This window comes from Trichosurus vulpecula, chromosome 2 (assembly GCF_011100635.1).
Source record: "Trichosurus vulpecula isolate mTriVul1 chromosome 2, mTriVul1.pri, whole genome shotgun sequence".
Classification (NCBI taxonomy): domain Eukaryota; kingdom Metazoa; phylum Chordata; class Mammalia; order Diprotodontia; family Phalangeridae; genus Trichosurus; species Trichosurus vulpecula.
The window spans coordinates 72,444,003-72,464,873 of NC_050574.1; positions in this window are offsets into that span (position 1 = coordinate 72,444,003).

Consider the following 20,871-nt stretch of genomic DNA (forward strand, 5'->3'; position numbering starts at 1 on the left):
CTTCCTCCAGACTTCTCTATTTCTGTCATTGTCATCCTTCCAATCACCCAGGTTTGCAACCTTGAATTCATTCTCTACTCTTCCTTCCTTCTCCCTCTCCCCTTGTATGTGATCAGATGACCCAGTCACAGAATCACAGACTCTCTGAACTGGAGGGGGCCTAAGGCATCACCTAGTTTGAGCCATATTGGAGCAGGAATTTTCTCTACAGTATACATGTCTCTGCTTGAAAACCTTTATGGATAATGCAATCACCGATACTCAGTGTGGGCTGGCCAGAGTATAATGGGACCATTACCTACGAACTCCTGGAAGCTATGCCTCTATAAATACCCAAGGTCATTATGCCATTGACTCCCACTGAACTTGCAGTCTACTAAAACCCACAGATCTTTCTCAGATAAAGTGCAATCTAGTGACATATTCCCCATCTTATAGTTAGGAAGTTGCTTTGGGGGTCAAAATATTTTATTTTATATTATCCCTTATTAGGTTTGGCCCAATGTTTCAGGCTGTTGAAATCTTCTTGAATCCTAATGTTGTTGCCCACTGTATTAACTAGTGTGGGAGGCGAAGGTCTAAAATCAGTATCCTCTTGGTTGAGGTTGGATTTGGAGACAAAAAGTCATTGAACATTTAACAAAGGAGGTTTACTTTGCCCTAACACAATGAAAATATATAACAAGATTACAGTGGCACTTAGATTCTTTGGACATGGCCCCTTCATCTTCATCTGGAAATCCATCTGGTCGGTAGGTCAGCAGGATATGGAGAGTCACTTGGTCTTGGAAACCCACCAAGCCTCAGAGGCACAGACTCAGTGTGCCTGGGACTTTTTAATACCCTTAGATGACAAGGAAGTTGCACCAGGGAAGTCAGGGCCAATCAGATCCTAAGGGCAGTTTTGTCTTGGGCCAAATCCCTGTTGACTACTCAAGTGAAGGACTGGGGAGCAGGGAAGGAAGCTGAGTCAGGGAAGCTGAGGCCAATTAGATCCTTGGAATAATTTGTCTTCTTTTAGTTAAAGCCTTTAAGTTGTATGAGTAAAATTCGCATCCTATCCCAGCTAGCCATCCCAGCTTTGTGTCATCTTTAAATATGATAAGCATGTCATTTAGACCTTTATCCAAATCACTGATTTTTTAAAAATGTGACAGAATCAAACACAAATCACTGGAGTAATCCAATGGAAACTTGGTTCCCAAGTTGTGTACCACAGCACAGTAAACTTACTGAGGCACCATGGGATATTTACATTTTTTTGACCAAACTATTTAATAAACGGAATTAAGCATTTCTTTTGGCCTAGGGGTGCCATGAAAAATTACTGAGACAATAAGGGCACCACTGCCATGAACCAAGAAAGTTGGGGAGCCTCTTAACAAAAGACATCCTTCCAAGTTGATATGAAACCATTAAGGACTACTCTTTGGCAGTTAGGTCATTCAATGGATAGAACACATCCTACTCCACTGTATCAGTAAGGCAATAATAACAGATCTTCAAATCTAAATTGCTATTACATCCACAGAAAGGGAAGATTAAAAAATGGACAAGTAAGGGGGAGGGGTGGAGAGAATGCAAGGAGATGTGTTATGAAGATCACAACTGTGCATGTCAGTTCATCATGAGCGACTGACTCACAGGGGCTCTTACTCAGCATGCTTTGCCTTTACAGAACCCTCCAAGGCGCAGCTGGTGGAGTCATAAGGTGATCTGGAGGAGAGGGAGGCAGGGTGTGGCCATACTGAAGGCTGGGAAAATTTTGTTAGCATGGCATTATTCAAGTTCTTCCTTTGAGATTAGGTTATAATGGTCCCAGGACATCTCCAGTCCAGTCGTCCTGATCTATATCTTGCCATTGGACCCAGATGGCTCCACAGGAGAAAGTGAGGCTGGCGACTTTGCACAGCCCTGCCTCATTTAAATCCAATTCACTTGCAAGTCATGACATCACCTTCCTGATGTCATGGTCTTCTTCCAGAACAAAGGACAAACAACAACAATGATGGTCCTGGAGAGCTTACCCCCAGAGCAGAAAGGGAGATATTGGGTACTTGCATACCTGTGGGAGGCTGGAGAGGATGTTTGTGTGTATGTGGAAGAGGGGGTGGGAATTGCTAGGTAACATTTGGAAGTCAAAGACAGGGCTGTATGACCCTGTGTACAAGCCCTAGGTGACCCATCCTCCCACCCCCAATCTATCACTCCTTGAGGGTCTACCCCAGCCCACTTGGGATGCAGGGCCCCCACTTTGGAGACCTCTGCTCTAGGATGTAATTCAACTGGTTCTGAAGACATCAGATCACCTGGAGCAACCAGCCACTCTCTTTACTAGCTCTCTATTTGTCTTGGGTTTCAAGTCCCTGGAGCCATTTTTACCCTGTCCTCTCCAATCAGAGAATATTCTCCTAGTCAGAAAAGCAGCTTCCAGGCTCCTTGTCCTCAATTATCATCATTCCATCCACCCTGAAGGTCCCTATCTTTTCTGTCATCCTCTTCTTTCTCCAATACAGCTTCTAAAGAGAAACCTTTTTGTTTTCCTTATCATTCCTAGAAAGCCTCAGCACATTCTGAGGTTTAGTCCTGACGCTACTCTCACAAGACCAGCTGGACATTTGTATTCATCAGTCAGTCACTAAACATTTATTAAGCTGCCTACTATGTGTCAGGCACTGTGCTAAGCTCTGGATATACAAAAAGAGGCAAAAACAGACTGCCTTCAAGGAACTTACAATCTAATGGGGGAGGCAACAAACAAACAAATATATACAAAGAAAGCTATGTACCAGATAAATGGGAAATTATTAACAGAGGGGAAAACACTGGAATTCAGAGAGGTTAGGGAAGGCTTTCTAGAAGATGGGAGTTTAGCTGGGACTTACAGGAAGTCAGGGAGGTCAGTAGTCAGAGCAGAGAAGGGAAAGCATTCTAGGCATGGGGGACAGCCAGAGAAAACGTACAGAGTCACGCCTGGATGGAATGTCTTATTTGTGGGACAGCTCACAGCATCACTGGATGGAAGATTATGTGTTGGGGCATAAGATGGGAAGGGACTGGGTCAGGGGTGGGAAACCTGCGGTTTCGAGGCTGCATGCGGCCTTCTAGGTCCTTGGGTGCGGCCTTTTGACTGAGTCCAAGTTTTACCAAACAAGTCCTTTTATTCAGAGGATTTGTTCTGTGAAGTTTGGAGTCAGTCAAAGGGCTGCACTTGAGGACCTAGAGGGCCATATGTGGCCTTGAGGCTGCAGGTTCTCCACTTCTGCAGCTAGGTCTTGAAGAGCTTTGATCATCCACTGTTACCTAACCTTGCTTCCAGCTTCTTTATTTTATTCACCTTTCTAAAAATCCAAGTTGGTCGATAAGTTCCCTGTATATCTATATTGGTCTCTAAACATTTCTGTCTTTTCCTCCTCATTGGAATTGTGATGGGGAACTCACTGCCTGACAAGCCTACGTGTTTCAGTTTTATATAGCTCGGACTGTTAGCAAGCTTTTCTTTCCACACCTCTTTATAACTTTGATCTGTCCCTCTCTTCTCTGTTGTCTGAGGCCAAGCAGACCAAATCAAATTCCTTCTCCACAGCAAAGCCCTTTAAATGCTTGAAGACATTGACCATGCTCTTCCCAACCCTCAAGTCTTCTTTTCTCCAGGTGAAACATTCCAGTGCTTAGCACAGTGGCTAGAACATTTTAGGTGCTTAGCAAATGTTTATCTGGGGTAGCTAGGTGACTCAGTGACTAAAGCGCTGGGGCCGGAATCAGAAAGACCTATGACCCTGGGCAAGTCACTTAATCCTGTTTGCCTCAATTTCCTCATTTGCAAAATGAACTGGAGAAGGAAATGACAAACCACTCCAGTATCTTCACCAAGACAACCTCAGATGGGGTCATGAAGAGTCAGACAGGACTGAAATGACTGCACAACAACAAAGATGTTTCTCGATTGACTGGATTCTTTCAAACCTAAATTCGAATCCTGAGATCTGTGATCTCATCCTTGTGGGTATTCTCTCCAACAAAGAAGATCCATGCCTGTCCATTCTGTCTGGACTCTCGGCCACATGCTTCTGCAAAAATACACCAATATACCTATTGTGCTGGGGTCCTTTTAGCAATCACTCAGTCAGTAAGCATTTATTAAGCACCTACTGTATGCAAACACTGCACTAGGTGTTAGCAATGTAAATACAAAGAAAGAAACAATTTCTACTCTTGAGTAGTTTATATTTTATCAGGAGATACAACATGGACCTACTGTCTATACATGCAAAATTAATGTGAAGAGATTTTGCTGCTGTTCAGTTGTTTCAGTCACATCTGCCTCTTCATAACCCATTTGTGGTTTTCTTGACAGAGATGCTGGAGGAGTTTGCCATTTCCATTTCCGGCTCATTTAACAGATGAGGAAATTGAGGCAAATGGGATTAGGTGACTTGCCCAGGGTCACATAGCTAGGAAGTGTCTGAGGCTAGATTTGAACTCAGATCTTCCCGACTCCAGGCCCTGCATTCTATCCATTGTGCCACCTAGCTACCCTCATGAAGAGAATAAATATAGCTAAATAAATAGTTCAGGGGGCACTAGCAGTTAGGGGATCAGGAAAATCTCCGTGGATCTTGAGCTGTGTCTTGAAGAAAGAATTCCATGAAGTGGAATAAGTGGGACAGCCAGCACGAGAGCATAGAAATGGGAGATGAAGTCTTGTGTTTGAGGAATGGAAAAAAGGCCTGTTTGGCTGGAGCACAGAGTGAGGGATGGAGAATCATATACAGTGAGATTGAAAAAATGGGATGGGGCAGGGCCAGCTTTAAAAACTAAACAGAGGAATTTCTATTTGACTCTACAATTTATTCTAGAATTCATGGTTAGATCTACACTTCAGAAAAATCACTTTGGTAGGAATGCAGAAGTTAGTCTGATGTGGGACGAGACTTGAGGAAGAGAGACCAACCACGGGCCCATTGCAGTCCTCTGTGCTAGGGTTAAGGATGAAGGCTTGAATAAATATTATATATCTCAAGCAATCAATTGTCTTATCTGAAAACTGCCCCATACTGGTTTTTCTTGTTCCTTTGATTGAATACAGACACTTAATGGGGAGGGGAGAGGAATACCCTTTTCTCTAATTTCAGGGAATTGTACCTGTTCACTCTCCCCTTCCCAATTTGGAAAGTCCTTAATCTTTCCTCTAATTATATTCTTTTTTCTTGGAGGGGGGAAGGCAGGGCAATTGGAATTAAGTGACTTGCCCAAGGTCACACAGCTAGTAAGCATGTCAAGTGTCTGAGGTCAAATTTGAACTCAGGTCCTCCCGACTCCAGGGCCAGTGCTCTACTCACTGCGCCACCTAGCTGCTCCATTTCCTCTAATTAGAAAGCAGAATACCTAATCTTGTATCCTGGTTTATATCCTGTTAATTGTTTTCTTTTAATGAATAAAAGTCCGTCACCCCCTGCATGTGGGGTTCAGTGCCAAGCTGAGGAGGCCTGGCCCCGATTTGTTATGCAATAGGCATGCATTGCTTAATAAATCAATAAATACATTTTAAATAAATAAATATAAAATATAAATACACACACACACACACACACACACACACATATATATATATATATATATATATTGTTCACATCCTTTGAAGAGTGATGGATTTTTCAGGCCCGACAATCCTATATACCCCAATCCATCATATATACACACACACACACATATATACATGTGTTTGTGTGTGTGTGTGTGTATACATATATATATATATATATAATATAAATATATTAAAAATATAAATTGAGCTCAGAAGCTTGAACCTTTGTTTCCTCAGTCATTTCAGATTTCCCCCAACACTATAAGAAGATTAGAAGGTTAGGAAAGGGCCAGGCCATGAAGGACTTTAAAAGGCAAACAGGATTTTACATTTGATCCTGAAGGTGATAAGGAGCCACTAGAGTTTATTGGATGAGGGTGAAGGGAAAGATGATACGGACAGACTTTGTGCTTTGACAGCTGATTGATGATGGCCTGGAACGGGGAAAGACTTGAAGTAGAGGTGATGAGGTGATGATGGCCTGTACCAGGACTCTGACTGAGTCAGAGGAGAGAAGGAGGTGTATGGGAGGCTTGCTATGAAGGTAGAATCGACAGGACTTGGCGACTGATTGGATATGGGGGAGCAAGAGAGAATGAGGAGTTGAGGATATCCTCAGTGCCGCCACACTAGAGATTACGGGTTCAGGCCTCCCAAGCCAGGCCATGGACTATGAAGCTCTGCAGCTTTCTACAAAGTTTCTATAAATTTCTCTTATTTACTGACTTTTAATCTTAACCCTAAAGATGTATGTATTAATTTCATTTTAAAAATAAATTTCATTGATATCTTTTTTTTACATTACTTATCTCTCAACATATCCCTCCTCCTTTCAGTAATCTATTCCTTTCAATGAAGAACAAAAACAAAAAAGGGGGAAAAGGTTCACCCACACTAACCAACACACTGTTGTCACATATAGTGTCCTACCCCCATAATCCTCCACCTCTGTAGAGAAATATGGGAGAGATGCCTTCTCCTGTCTCTTCTTTGGGGCCATAGATATTGCCTTTAATCCACTGGTGCCCCCATTGTTCTTGTTTCTATAACCTTCTTTAGTCTCACTTTCTGTCTCCACAAAATTAAGCAGAAGATGAATGACACAAGGAAGGAAGCCTAGAGAGAAGCAAATGTCATTGTCTTCTAAAAGGTGGATTCAAGGAGCTGCAAACCAGTTAGCAGAACATTGATATTTATTCTTCAATGCAGTGAAAAGAGGACTAGATTTAGGATTAGAAAAGCTAGTGGCAAATACCAGATATTAAACTGTACCATAGAGCAGCAGTCATCAAAACTACCTGGTACTGGCTAAGAAACAGAGTGGTGGATCAGCGGAATAGGATAGGTACACAAGATAGAGAAGTCAATGACTATAGCAACCTACTCTTTGATAAACCCACAGAGTACAGCTTCTGGGCTAAGAATTCACTCTTTCACAAAAACTGTTGGGAAAATTGGAAAATGGTAGGGCAGAAACTGGGCATAGATCAATATCTTACACCATATACCAAAACAAAGTCAAAATGCGTTCATGATTTAGGAATAAAGGCTGAAACTATAAGCAATTTGGGAGAGCAAGGAATAGTTTACTTATCAGATTTATGGAAAAGAAAAGAATTCATGATCCAACAAGAGATAGAGAGCATTACAAAATGCAAAATGGATAATTTTTATTATGTTAAATTGAAATGTTTTTGTACAAAAAAGCCAATGCAACAAAAATTAGGAGGGAGGCAGAAAATTGGGAGAAAATCTTTACAACTAGTGTCACTGATAAAGGCCTCATTTCCAAAATATACAGGGAACTGAACCAAATATATAAGAATACAAGTCATTCCCCAATTGAGAAGTGGTCAAAGGATTTGAACAGACAGTTTTCAGAGGAAGAAATTAAAGATATCCATAGGCACATGAAAAAATGCTCGAAATCACTACTGATTAGAGAAATGCAAATCAAAACAACTCTTAGATACCACATCTCTCCTGTCAGATTGGCTAAAATAACAAAACAGGAAAATGATAAATGCTGGAGAGGATGTGGGAAAATTGGAACATTGTTACATTGCTGGTGGAGTTGTGAACTGATCCAGCCATTTTGGAGAGCAATTTGGAACTATGCCCAAAGGGCTATAAAAATGTTCATATCCTTTGACCCAGCAATACCACTCCTAGGGTTGTATCCCAAAGAGATCACACAAGTGGGAAAAGGACCCATATGTACAAAAATATTTATAGCGGTTCTTTTTGTAGTAGCTAAGAATTGGAAATCAAAGGGCTGCCCATCAATTGGGGAATGGCTGAACAAGCTGTGGTATATGAAGGTAATGGAATACTATTGTGCTATAAGAAATGGGGATGATACGGACTTCATAACAACCTGGAAAAACCTACATGACATAATGCTGAGTGAGCGGAGCAGAGCCAGGAGAACATTATACACAACCACAGATATATGGATTCTGTGATGACCAACCCTGACACACTTTGCTCTTCTTAGCAACACAATATGCAGAGACAGCTCCAAAGGACTCACAATGGAGAGTGCTATCTACATCCAGAGAAAGAACTATGAAGTATGAATGCAGATCGAGGCACACTTCATGCGTGCCTTTTTCTCCCCGCCCCCTTTTTTTTCTCTCTTTTGTATTTGTTGCTGGGTTGTGTTTTTTTTTTTTTTAGTTCTGTTTCTTCTTTCTCATGATTCATTCCATTGGTTATAATTCTTCTCCACAACTTGACTAGTGTGTAAATTAATTCAATGAGAAGTTATACATGGAAGTTATATGGGATTCCATGCTGTCTTGGGGAGGGGGGGGGGAAGGGAGGGAAAAAAAATCTGGAACTCAAAATTATGTAGAACCATGTGTTGCAAACTAAAAATAAAAAGAAAAAATATTTAAAAAAATTAAAAAAAAAAGAAAAACTGGTGGCAAATCCATGCTCTCCCACTCATCCCCATGTGACCGTGCCATCTTTTGCTTCTGGGTCTGAGATTCCTCATTTGTAAAATGAAAGAGTTGTACTAGAACTCCCTAGAGGTCCCTTCCATGATCCTCTAATCGTAGGATTCACAATTTAATTGATGTGTATCTTTTTTTTTAATTTTAATTGTTCTTGCAAGGCAGAGTTAAGTGACTTGCCCACGGTGACACAGCTGTTAAACGTCAAGTGTCTTAGGTCTAGATTTGAACTCAGGTCCTCCTGACTCTAGGGCTGGTGCTCTATCCACTGCTTCACCTAGCTGCACCAATGTGAATCATTTCTTGTAGGGTTTGGGCTTTTTTGTTTGTTTGTTTTGAATTTTTTTGGGGGGGGGTGGTTGTTGGGCCTGAAAAATCCATCATTCTTCCAAGGATGTGAACAGGCAGTTTTCAAAAGAAGAAAATGCAAGCTATCAACCACCATATGAAAGAATGTTCTATCATTGATTAGATAAATACAAATTAAAAAATAACTCACAGCCAATAGATGAGCCAAGATAAAAAAAAAAGAGCCGAAGGGAAGAGAAGAAGCATTTATACAGCACCTACCACGTGCCAGGCCCTTTACAAATATCTCAGCTGATCCTCACAACAACCCTTGGAGATGGGTACTGTTATTATCTCCATGTTACAGATGAGGAAACTTGGGCAGACAGAAGTAAAATGACTTGCTCAGAGTCATGCAGCTAGTGAGTGTCTGAGGCTGGATTTGAACTCAAGTCTATTCTGATTTAGCTGCCACGTCGCTTAAAAACCGCCGAGGAAGAGAACGTAGCTCATCCAATTTGAGCTTTCTTTATGCCTGTTCAGTTTCAGTTCAGCAGCCCTTGAGTCATTGTCTCCCGAGGCTCTGCGGTCAACCAGAAGATCACTTATCACCCTACGGCAAAGCCTCCAGGCACTTGTGGTCAGAAATAGGGGCACCAAGCCTCCATACAGGGTTGGGTCGAAAATAGGCCAGCAAACATCTGCATTGGCGTTCTGGAGTAATGGAGCCCTCACACACAATCCCCACTTCTCCCCCGTTATTCTCTGACACAATCTGTTTCTCAAACCTCCTTCCACATCCCCAAGACAGCTCTTTTAGCACCACTCCTCGCAAACACCAGCCGAGAGAACACCTCGATGCTTCTTAAATTAGTCTAGGGACTTATTTAATCCTAGGCACTTGCATGTGCCCACAGCTTGAACCCCCCTTGTTGACAGCCCCAAAATTTAATATAGGAAGACTGATTGGTGAGTTAGAATATCACTTTCTTAACTTACAACGGGGCAAAGCGTAAATGACGTATGCCAGTGTGCCAGTATGCCAGTGACCAGAATGTTTTTGATCAGAAAGGTAAGAAGGAATTCTGATGCTGGAGGCCAATTAATTAGTGGGAGGAAGTAGAGGACTGTTCTGTGACCTCTGTGATACTTTTGGCTTGGACTTGTAGACTGAAAGGGAACCTGGAAAAAAGAAAGCTGGAGGAAAATAGGCATCTATCTGCCCTATAGACCCTGTGTGAACACGTGTCCTTGATAGACTTTTTTTTTACAGCATCAAATAAGGATTTCACTCTTAAAACACACACACACACACACACACACACACACACACACACACACCCCAAGCCCCTCTTGAGGTGCACCCTGCACAGAATGATCCCAAATCCTTGATGTGCTCCCACTTCCCAAGCTTTGGGAAGAGTCTGGTGGGAAGAGACTGCTAGGAAAAGGGTGGATTCACCTTCATTGGGTGGCAGCCCAGGGCTAAGTATAAGACCATGGGTAGTCATGGTGCATAGTGCAGAACTGCAGGAAACCCCAGAGCCCTGCACATAAGCCTCATCTCAGCCTCTTGGCTTGCCCCTGGGAAGGAGGCAGGAGACTAGACTCTCCCCTGATCCCTGCATAGAGGCTTTCTCCCTGTTTTGGCCTTCTGGCCTGTGGGATGCTGAGGGAGGTCTCCAGATTCCTCATCTCTTCCCAGACCAGAACCTTGGAGTCCCAATCCCTGAGACCAGAGAGGAAAGGGAGCAGGGGAGTTTCCAGGCTCCTACTCCCTTCTCAGGGGCAAATTTTGCATACCAGAGCTTAAATTTGCCTAGCATGTCTTCACCACCTATGTTTGCCAGTTGAATTATTCATTTTATAAACCTCAATTCAAATACTATGCCCCCTTGGAGACCTTACGTTTTCACTCTAGTCAGAAATAACCTTGCCTCTTCAGACTTCACATAGCACCTTATTTTATATCTCTCAAGTGCAACTATAACATAGTGTATTGTGGTCTTCTCCAAACAATGCTGTACCCAAAGTAAGCCTAATAAATTTTTGTTGCGTTTTTAAATATAGGTAATTTATTAGTAACATATAAAATAAATAATATATTATATTATATATCTAGCCACGATGCCATCCTGCCTTTCCAGGGGAGCACTACGATAATTTGCATGGCCTTGGTTATAACTGCCATGCACTTGATGAGATCTGAAAGGAATTTACTAACCCCGACCTAGATAACAAGCAAAGCTTCTTGGCGAGGAGCAACGAGGTTTTCACAAAGAAAAACCCTGACCCAAGAGACTACTGGTTTGTGTTGGCTCTCTGAGCCATGGACCTGACTAACAAAAGGGCTGAAAAAGCCCCTAGGCATCGCTCCTGTAAAGAGAGCGATGAACATTCCTTTTGAAGAGCAAAACATTCTAGGAGCTGAGGGCAGCTCCAGTAGATGGCAGCAGCTCATTGGGAAAGAAACCCAGCGTCAGACAACGGATCAGGTCTGAGCTTAAAGCAGTGAGCAGCAGCTTTGGAGGAGCAGGACAGTGTGGCACGGTGGGTTGCTAGGAGCCCAGATGGACAGAACTGTGGGGGGGTCTTCCAGCTGCGATGCCAACGTAGCATCATGAGTTGTCTGAGGAGCAGCCCCTCACCCTCTGGCAGCATCAAACTCAGTGAACAATTAATTTAGCTCCTTTGCATATGGAAGGATTCTTCAATACCAATTACCTTTCTCTTCTGTTTAACCAAGTGTCTTTTGCTTTGAATAGTGTGAAATGTGTTATCTGGCTTAGTTGTGTATCATGGGACACGTGGGAAGGGGAAGGGAAAGACAATTGTGACTAGAAGTGTGCTGGTAGATGTTTAACAAGCAGCAATGGGGGCGGGGGCGGGGGGGGAAGTGTGCATGAAGCACTAATAAACTTAATCTACAAATATTAACATTTTCTCCATCACTTCCTTAAGTCTACACAATCAACAAAACAATAAATCAAGCCTTGATTTGTAGTATTTGCCAATTTCCAAGGTATGAATAATCACAATGAAAATTTAACAATAAGCTCTAGCACCCCCCTGCAACTACCCCAATGGTACCATAAACCTAGGAGTAGTTGAGACAAACTACACCGAGAGACGTCCTGGGCTACAAATGGTTGTATTATTGTATTATCTGTGTTGGTGGCATCTTGTTGTTCCGTTGTTTTTCAGTCAAGTCCGACTCTTCGTGACCTCATTTAGAGTTTTCTTGGCAAAGATACTGGAATGATTTACCATTTCCTTCTCCAGCTCATTTTACAGATGAGGAAACTGAGGCAAACAGGGTGAAGTGACTTGCCCAGAGTCACACAGCCAATAAGTGACTGAGGCTGAATTTGAACTCAGGAAGATGAGTCTTCCTGATTCCAGGCCCAGCGTTCTATCCACTGTACCACCTAGCTGCCCATTGGTGGTATCCCTATCCCTCTCCTACACTATGAGGACTGTGTCTTTTCTCAACTTCATATTCCTTTTAGTAGACAACACAATGCTCTGCATACATTAGGCACTTAATAGATACTTGCTCTGTACAAATATTATCAGTCCACCCAGAGGGGATCAGGCTCTGAGGGATCCGTTCACCTAGAAAACCAGTCTTCAGCCTGTCAGTTTACACTGAGAAATAGAGCTAGGACGCCTCTCTCCATTCAATCATCCAAGGCTGTGGAAAGGCCTGAAGCAGGTGCTTTTCTACTGGAAACCTAATCGACTCATTCAACAAACATTTATTGGGGACCTACTATGTGCAATACACTTTTCTGGAAAGACAAAAAATCATCAGTTAATTGGTTGCCAATAATTTTTGTACATGACTGAAATGACTGAATGAACAATTTTCAAGGCAGAAGGCTTGCCAGCTGGCCACACTAGCCACACCAGCTAGGCTAGCATTTTATCATAGAAACCTGTTCCTTTTTTTTTACTGACATGCCATGTTAAGGCCAGCTACTTTGTATTATTGTGTGGATTTTGGTAACCCTAGAAGGCACCTGTCTGTCACCACTAAGCCAGGAAGAACAATGCAGGTGGGGACTGTCTAGCTGAATTCAGAGGAAGCTGGGACAGGCCACAAATAACCAAATTCATAAATATATTAGCCTCGCAATTCTTAAAGTATGGTCAGAAGACTCCTGGAGTTCTCCATGGTCCAAGCTATTTTCATAATATTGCCTATTAAAATATTTCTCCCTCTTCCAACTCTATATCTGTGTAAAGCCAGATTTTCTTCATATGCTTCCACCACAGCAACGTATTGTAACAGATTGAATGTAGAAGCAGATATAAGATACCAGCTGTCTTCTGTTGAGCCAGGCATTAAAAAGATTTGCAAAGATATGTAAGACAATGCCACTGCTCACTATTTTGGTGTTTTTTTTTATTTTGGAAAATATAATTATTAACATGTAATTGAGCTTATTACTGCCACTTTAAAATTAATTGATATATTAAAAATTGTATCAGCTTTAATTTCGAATATGATAACATTGATAGACATACTGATAATATTGATAGATACAAGCCACATAAACAAAAGCTGTTTGGGGTCCTCAACTATTTTTAAGAGTGTAAAATGGTCCTGAGCCCAAAAAGTTTAAGATAACCGAGAACTTTTTCCTAAACTCAGTCATCTTCTGTCAATCTTGTTCACAAATGCCTGGTGCCTTGTCCTGGGTGTTGGCTCTGGCCAGTTCCCTGATTTTGACCCAGCCTCTAGCAAAAGGCACAGCTGTCTGCTGCTGGCCCTTTAATTCCTTAGCCCATTATCAACTTTGTCTGGTTCTCATAACAACTGAGCGGAAATTTCCTGGCGATACCATTTCTCTGCTCCCCTAAATCTATTGCCGTGGAACTCATTCTGTTGTAACTCTGATGGTCATATTTGAAGTTAAAGCTATGGTGGTAAGTTTCTTTTGTCTAATTGTATTTATTATTTTCTGGTCTCAGGAGAATGAATATCAGAGGTGGAAAGAACCAAATTACATCCTTTTGAGCTTCAAAAGATGAGAAGAAACATCAAATGTCTCTTCAGCAACCAGAGGCAGTATTAGGAATAGCCAAGTATGGTGAAGAGTGGTCCTGAGGAGACATCTGTTTGTCCCAGCCCAGCCGAGAATCAACTCAGCAAATGTATCTTGAGAGTAAGGCATCTTTTGGCTATGGTCCAGTCAGAAAGGAACTTGGAAGAAATCCAAGAAAGGAAAAAAAGTGCTCTCATAACCAGGAAGTATTCCCCCTCAATGGCAGGGTGGTGGTGGTGTTTTATACTAACCACTTTAAATTGGAATGGACTCTCTTTAGAAACTGAGTAGATGTGTAGGGTGATGACTGCACCCTGGTTTGGGGAGAGGAGGGTGAATTTTTTTTTTACTTCAATCTTTGGTATTTCTTCTTAGTACATATTCCTTTGTAAAAGCTAATTCGTGTAAGTTGTTCATTAATATTAGGGAGATGTTAAATAATCAATTAATATTGGAGAGAACATATCAGATGGGGTCTCATCAGAGACAATACTAAAAACCCTTTCCTATAACCCCTCGGGATTACCCCTAGAGCCCTAAGGGGAAAACAGCGACCATACTTGGAGCACCAAACCCACTAGAGGAAGGTGAGGTTGATAAGATGACCCTAGAGTCTGCATTGCACGTGGTTGGGGGGGGAAATCACCTGTCTTTTCAGAGTAGGTAATTTCTAGGTTCAACACCTCAGTGGAAACAAGGAGATGTTTCAGTCCTTTCTATTGTCAGCAGCAATTTACTGTACCTTCACAGATTTCAAGTGGAGCTCAGATGCCCACTCATCGGGGATATTATAGAAGGGATTCCCGCCCTTGTATGGACAGAACCAGATGGCTCCTAAGGGCTCTCTCAACACCAATAATGGTTGAGTCTGAAATTCCATAACTTCAAATCAATTCAAAAATCTGGGAGGGGGGAGAAAGGGGGGAGGGGAAGGGAAGAGAAGAGGAAAGAAAAGAAGAAACAACACTCGTCCTCAAGGAGCTCACATTTTACAGGGGCAACATAACACGTAGTCCTGTGTTTTGTTGTCCATAACTGGATTCACTTTACTTATTCAGTGGGTCCATGACCTTATTATTGGATATCTTCCCTTTAATACGGCAGACTGCGACTGATCTCTCCTTTTCATCCTACATCACTCTAATCCATATTCTTTCATAAAGTTTTCAGATGATGTCCAGCCAATGTGCCAGAGAAGAGCTCCTTGAGAACAAGGGGAACAGAGGGAAAACATTGATAAAGTGCCTACTATGTGCCAGACACTGTGCTAAGTGCTTTACAAATATTATTTCATTTCATCCTCACAAGAACCCTGTAAGGTAGGTGTTAATATCCCCATTTTACAGATGAGACAGAGGGTAAGTGGACTTGCCCAGGGTCATACAGCCGGTAAATGTTTGAGGCTGGATTTACACTCATGTCTTCCTGACTCCAAGCCCAGCACTGTCCACCACACCATCTAGCAGCTACACAGAGAACAAGCACTGTCTTTTCCCTTTCTTTGTATTGCCAGTATTTAGCACAGTGCCAGGCACACAGTAGGCATTTAATAAATATTTATTGATGGATTGACAGACAAACAACAGCTTTGTGACTATTGTGTTAAATTTAGCTATATATTTAAAAAAACCAGATGCTTGTATTATCACTCGCAATCCTCCTTTCTGTTTTTTGTATATTAAAATGATCGTGTTTGATGTTTAAGTTCATAATGAAACAATACACTTTAAAATTGGGCCCAAGTGTAGCACTCGGGCTGCCAGTCCGTTATCCCTCTTTTCCAGTAAAAGACCAGCCCGTGCCCTTTCTGATGACACCTCTCTATTCACCTTTTACCCCAATTTCTGGGCACAACCCATAACTGGACCTATAATCATAGATTCACAGATTTAGAGCAGGAAGGGATCGTAGAGGTCATCTAGTCCAACCCTATCATTTTACAGAAAAGAAAACCTAGATCGAGAGAAATTGTGATGTATTCAAGGTCACACGGTGACCTTGCAAGTGGGAGGTCCTGACTTCCACTACAGCATGCTGTCTCCCCCCCCCCCGAGACTCCTCATTAATACTTTCTTTGAGAAAAGGGTCAGAAGGCACTAGAGATGGCAAGCACCAAATTTTTTTTTTTAATGAAATTGATTATATTTGAACAGGCAGGAAATAATTTAGTATCGAGACTGGAGTCATTCCTCAATCAGCTGTGTGTGAACAGTCTGACTTGTGAGAGCAAAGAGAAATATTAATATGATAACACGATGGAGCCTATTGATGCCCACCATACATTTTTGCAAATGATTTCTTTCAATGGAACCAAGCTGTTCCCTTAAACAAAAGCTCATTTAAGGGAAAAAAAACCAACCAATCCAAAATTATCTTGTAAAAGCATATGACTGTGAATCATTAAACTCTATAATTTCCAAAGATGACTCAAAATGCAATGGAGAGATGTGTGGTGGATATAAATAATTTCATTCATTAGTAATAAATCAGTTGTTGTTCAGTTGTTTTCAACTGTGTCTGACTCTTCATGACCCCATTTGGGATTTTCTTGGCAAAGATACTAGAGTGGTTTGCCTTTTCCCTCTCCAGCTCATTTTACAGATGAGAAAACTGAGGCAAACGGAGTTAAGTGACTTAATTAGGATCACATAGCTAGTTAGTATCTGAGGCCAAATTTGAATTCAGGAAAAGTCTTCTTGTCTCCAGGTCTGGCACTCTATCCATTGTGCCACCTATCTGCCCTAATAATAAATCGATGAATGAATGAATGAATGATGTGTGAATTAATTGATAAATCAGTATAACATTATAATTCTTAATAATATGTCAGTGAGTATAGTCTCCAAGTCAATTTAAAACCAACAATAATTTAGAATCAATCTCAAGGTTTGTATCAATCTTTGTAGGTTGGTTGTGTATGGAAAAATTCAGACAAGCTGCTTAGAGCTTATTCTCTCCAGATGTTTGCCTGGTGAGATCGTTTTAATTCCAATTCTGTAATGTAACATGTTAACTTTCCCTCACAGCTTTGTGTCATCCATGAATTTGATAAGCTAGGGATTATGCCTTTATTCAAGTCACTCATAAAAATATAGATCCTTGTGGTTGTCACATAAGCGGCTTGAGGACAGGGACCCTAGCTTATTATCTTTTTACAGTATTCTCCTCAGTCTTGCACAGTTTAGGGGCTTCCTAAATGTTTGATAAATAAATGATTAAAGTAAAATGTCTATTGAATAAATTACTGAAATCAAATCACATTTTATGAACATGTAGAAACATCCATTTTCATCAAGATTTTGGTATTTTCAACCCTATACTGTCTATAGCTCTCTTAGAAAAATGAAAATTAATCCAACTGCCACAAATGATGAAAGACCAAAAGAAGTGTTCGAGTGATTATGGTAAGTTCAGTGCTGGGTTGGAGGAGAGAGGGAAACTTACGGTTTACAAGGACAGATCTCCAGATAAGCATAAGATAGACTACAAGGCACATGGCAAGATCTAGTTATAGTGTTCTAGAAAATTTTGAGGAAGGAGAACTTCTTAATTATAAATCCAAAGTGCCTTTTCTGTCCTTTCCTTTGACCTCTGCAGCATGGAATCCAGTGGACCTTCTTCTGGATGCCTTCTCCTCCTTGGCTTATGTGACACCAAACTCAGCTGGTTTTCCCCTTACCACTTTAAAGACTCATTCTGTCCCCTTTGATGGCTCAGTATTCTCCTCTTGCTCCTTATATGTGGGCATCCCCCAGTGTTCTTTCCCTAGCCCATTTTTCCCCCTCTGTACTCTATCCCTTGGCCATCTCATCAACTGTCTCGTCTTCAATAATTATCTCTACAAAGATGATCTGTATAACCTCAGCGTCAAAAGAGGTGCGCTCACCTTCAGGATTCCCAGATATCAAGACACCTGGATGCTCACACCACTTGCCTCTGGACCTTTGGAAACTGACATGATCATGTAAAGAGCCTGAACTAGGCTGTGGCTGTATGAGTGAAGAGAAAGGGAATATACAAGAGGAAGTAGACATAGAACCAGGATAAAGTGTTTAACAAGAGACTCTAGAGGGGAAAAGATGTATACAAGACACATTTTAAAGTTTAATCAGCATTATTAAAATTTTTCTATCCCTTTCTTCAGTCTAGACAATTAAAAAAACCAAAAAGCCCAGCTTTGTAGCATTTGCTGATTTCCAAGGTCTAAATGCTCAAACTGAAAATTTAACAACTGACTCTTTCTCTTTAGAGTTTCTGTTGTAGCTCCAGCACACCCCTGGATAGAAATGGAAAGGGAACTAAATAATGGATTGGCCTTGGGGAATGAGGGAGAAGGAATAGGGAAGGACACATCTATAATGATGAATCTGGGTGATTGGAAGGATGGCAGTGCCATCAGTGGAAGTTAAGGAACTGTGGTAGAAGGATGAATTTTGGGAAAGGTACAATAAATTCAGTTTCGGGTATGTTGAGCTTGAAGTGACTAGTATTACCAATCCTACGTCTACAATATCTCTCATATCCACCCCATTCCCTTCACTAACACCACAACCCCCCTGCCTCTCACCTGGACTGTGGAAATAGCCTCTTAACTGGATTCACTACCTCCAGTCTCTCTCCTCTCCCAGTCCATTCTCTACACAGCTGCCAATTGATATTCCTAAAGTACAAGCATGACCACTTCATTCCCTCACTCAAGAACCTTTGAGGGCTCTCCATTACCTCTCAGATAATACGCAAATTCCTTTGTTTGTCATTTAAAGTCCTACACTCTCAGGCTCCAGCCACTGATTTCACATTTCTTCCTTTTATTCCTATTGCTCTGCTGCAAAAGGAAGATGGAAAAAATCATGAAACTCTGCTGACTGGATTCACTAAAATTGATGTCACATAATCTCAGCTGGGCCCTCACTGTGGCAAGGCTATCCTTTTACATCTCCCTAATCAATGCAATATTCCACTCACCACGGAAGCTCTTCCAAACCTTTTCATCTCTCCTCAAATTTCCTAAGGCTCCCCCTCCCCCAATCCTTTCAGCTGAGAACCTTGCCTCATATTTCACTGAAACACTGAAGCCGTTTGCCAAGAGCTCCCTCTCGTTCCCCCCTCCTCATCTCATATTACTCTGATGCTTTTCATTTATATCTCCTCTTTCACCACTTCACCTGAAGAGGTGGCCCTGCTTGCCAAGGCAAACTCCTCTTCACACGCAATTTTTTCCATCCCATCCCATCTTCTCCAGCAGATTGCCCCCTCTAAGAACCGCGCCCCCCCCCCACTTATCTTCAATCTTCCTCTGTCTAGTGGCTGCTTCCCTGGTGCCTACAAACCCACCCAAGTCTTCTCCAACTTCAAAAAAACCCTCACCTGATGCCTCTGCTAGTTATCATCCTGAATCTTTTCTTTCATTTGTGACTAACCTCCTTGAGAAAGTCATCTACAATCAGTGCCTTCGCTTCCCCTCCTTTCACTGTCTTAACTCTGCAGTCTTGTTTCTAATCTTACCATTCAACTGCAAATGCTCCTTCCAAAGTTTCCAATGGTTGTCTAAATGACCAAATCCTTCTTGACTTCCCAGCAGCCTTTGACATTTTTGATTACCTTCTTTTCCTGGATATTATCTTCTCTTTAGGTTTTTGTGCCACTTTTCTCTCCTGTTCCTCCTCCTACCTGTCTGATGGATCCTTCCCAGTCTCTTTTGTTGGGTCATCATGTAGATTATGCCCATGTTCTGGGCCCTCTCCTCTTCTCCCTCTATTCTATTTCACTTGGTAACGTCAGCTCTCATGAATTCATTGATCATCTCTATGCTGATGATTCTCAGATCTATTCATCCAGCCCCAGCCTCTCTCCTGACCCCTAGGCTCATGTCTCCAACTGCCTACTGGATGTCTCAAACTAGACATCCTGAGAACATCTAAAACTCAGCATGTCCAAAATGGAACTCATTTTTTTTTCCTGAAAAAACTTTCCCTCTTTCTAACTTCCCTATTACGATTGAAGGTATTGCCATCCTCCCGGTCACTCCAGTTTACAACCAAGGTGTCATTCTAGACTCTTCATTTTCTCTTACCACCCCCCCATATCCAGTCAATTGTCAATCATTTCTACCTTCAGAATATCTCTTATAAATACTCCTTTCTCTCCTCTGACAGTATTGCCATGCTGGTGGGGACCCTCATCACTTGGAATATTGAAATAGATTGCTGGTTGGTCTCCCTGCCTTAAGTCTCTCCCCACTTCTGTCCATTTTCCACTCAGCTGTCAAACTAATCTTCCTTAAGTGCAAGTCTGACCATTTCATCCCCCTATTCAATAAAGTCCAGTAGCTCCCTATTACCTCCACGTTCAAATATAAAATCCTCTGTTTGGCTTTTAAAACCCTTCATAGCTTGCTCCCTTCCCACCTTTCCAATCTTCTTATACCTTACTCTCCCCCATGTACTCTTCTACCACACAACGACAGTGGCCTCCTGACTATTGCTTGAACACAAAACTCCATCTCCTTACTCTGTGTTTTTTCACTAATTGTCCCCCATGCCTAGAATACTCTCCCTTCTTGTCTATGCTTCCTGGATTCCTTCAAGTCTCAGCTAAAATTCCCCCTTCTTGGCCTAGCCATACAAGGTCTAAAACTGTATTAAAAAGCTGCAATCATCAAAACTACTTGGTACTGGCTAAGAAATAGAGTGGTGGCTCAGTGGAATAGGCTAGGTACACAAGATGCAGCAGTCAATGACTATAGTAACCTACTATTTGATAAACGCAAAGACTTAGGCTTCTGGGATAAGAACTCACTATTTGACAAAAAATGCTGGGAAAACTGGAAAACAGTATGGCAGAAACTAGGCATAGACCAACATCTTGCACCATACACCAAGATAAGGTCAAAATGGGGAACCCAATTTAGACATAAAGGGTGAAACTATAAGCAAATTAGGAGGGCAAAAAATAGTTTACCTGTCAGATCTATGGAGAACAGAAG